This window comes from Cryptomeria japonica, chromosome 10 (assembly GCF_030272615.1).
Source record: "Cryptomeria japonica chromosome 10, Sugi_1.0, whole genome shotgun sequence".
Taxonomy (NCBI): Eukaryota; Viridiplantae; Streptophyta; class Pinopsida; order Cupressales; family Cupressaceae; genus Cryptomeria; species Cryptomeria japonica.
The window spans coordinates 535,647,565-535,649,977 of record NC_081414.1 but is presented as its reverse complement, the minus strand read 5'-3'; positions in this window follow the sequence as shown (position 1 = coordinate 535,649,977).

The following is a 2,413-nucleotide window of genomic DNA, read 5'->3' as shown; positions in this document are numbered from 1 at the left end:
TAATGTAACGTGTGGATTGGACCTCTCGATATATTTTCGGGATGTCTTATGTGTTGGATATCATTTGTTTGGTCTAAGGCCAACATGGTTTGTAATTATGTAATTGGTTTATTAACTGGTGGTTGACCTAATTGTTTATGGTCCAGGGCTTGTATATATAGATGTAAGATCTCATTGTAGATCATTGTGGTTATGTTAGAGGTCATGGTCAAGGAATGTAATGTGCAAATAATGTAATATCATTGAGGCAAAGGATTTGGTCGATCATTGGAGATCAAATTGGGTTTATGTAAGAGGATTTAGTCCTCCGGTATTGAGCTTAAGTGGAACTGTACTCAGGCATAGGAGATGCTATCCTTTGTAGTTCAACACTTCTCCAGATTGTAGTCTAGATTTCTATGTAGTCAGTGAGGCTCCTTTTGTGATGAGTAGTGCGCTCTAGGTTGTTGGCCTTCCTGCAAGTGCAGGGCCCTCAATTGTAATTCACATACTTACTGCATAAGTATTATCTAACTATGGGTAGGCTTCCCACCGTGTTTTTCCCCTTTACTGGGTTTTCCATATATAAATCTTGGTGTCATGTGGATGGTTTTTATTCTATGATTATTGTTTACACTTAATTGGTTTAACTGTTATTCTGGTATTAAAGTTTTAAATTGCTAATAGTTCCAGTAATCTGTGACAACTGATTCACCCCCCCCCCCCCTCTCAGTTGTCTTTCGGTTATTTGGACTGTCTAACAGTAGATAGTGGAAAAACTAAAAATTTGGTATTTGAGGAGATGGTTGTGAAGCTTGGATTGAAGAGGCTTGAGCATCCTTGTCCTTATGACGTAATTTGGTTGCAAGATGATCAAAAGATAGAGATAAAGGAGCAGTGTTTGGTGAATTTTAATATTGGGCCTTTCAGGGATGAGGTTTTGTGTGATATTGTATCTATGAGTGCTTGTCATGTCTTGTTGGGAAAACCTTGGCAGTTTGATAGAGGAGGTATTTATGACTGTAGAAGAAACCTAGTCACTATTGAGAAGGATGGGCAAAAGTTACATTGATTTCTTTGAAGGAGAAAGAGAAGGAGGTGAAGAATCTAAGTCTTGAGAAAAGTTGCAGTACTGAGAAACCGATGGCAGAGGTTATACCAGAAGGTGATTTGAAGAAAGATATGATAGAACCAGTTGTAAAGGTCATACCGGATGGTGACATGAGTTTGCAGAAAGATCTGACAGATGAGCCTGATGAACAGATGGAACCGAATGACAGAGAGCTTATGGTAACAAACCGGATCAAGTCTTGTGGCGGAAACAAATCAAAGTTGTAGAAGAAAGAGATTAGTAAATAGAGACAATGTGCAAATATAAAGCAAAGGAAGAGAAACAAAGAGGGTCAGAAGTTAGAGAAGTCAGTTGAGGCACCGAAGGAGCTAAAGCAGAGGTTGGTAGATAAAGAAGATGTTTGGATCAGAAATGACCATGGGATCTTTTTTTTGAACCCTTTTAGATGTTCATGAGATGCCTCTCATGGAATATGTTTTTCTACCTAGGTTGTCTGAAGTAGGAGCATCCCCAATCAATGAGAAATCTTGCATCAACCAAAAATATTTCCTTTCAGTTTTGTTCTTGTCTAGTTCTTTATGCAGCTTTCTGTGTTCTTACCGGTTGGTACCGGTAGTTGCTTGCTTTTCGTGGTAGATCATATTTTCGATTTCCAGGCTCGTTCATATGCTTAATTCCAGATTTCTAGTTTATTTGGATTCTTTTCCAGTCAATTATCACTTCTAGTTGACTGTTTCTAGGTTTCAGGACAGTTCTAGTGCTTACCGATTGGTTTTCCTTCATTATTGGTGCAATTCTTGGTGTGTGGGTCTATTTTGGGTCTTGTTCGATGTTCTTTGGTGTGTGGCCAACCTTCCTGCTGAATTGCACCTCTTGGTTGTTATTTTTTGGAAAGATTTCTTTAATTCTTAGGGTTGACCTAGTTACACGTTTCATTTTCTTGCATTGGTAAATGTAATCTTATGAGGGCGACCCAAATATGTTCCGATGGGTATAAATATGATGTTATGTAATAATTTGTAGGGGCAACGAAAGTAGAATTTAGAATAAGGATTGAGATTCACATTTTGTGATGTGATTGATACTTAGAGTCCCGGTTGGATCGTACTTGGCTTGAAGCCTGCACGTAACCGGTTAACTACCAGATATTCTTAGATGATTATATGATGATAATCGGATAGTTTCCGGAAGTTTTCAAGCAATAATATGATCTATTTATATTTTCTTACTTAATTTCATTGTATTACTCTTGCTGCATAAGCTGGTCGATTCTCTCTTAGGGTTTTACTGGTTATGGTTGCATCACAAAACAAAGTTAGGGCCTCCTACATAAAACCTTCCTTTCCTCATTTGAAGGATCTA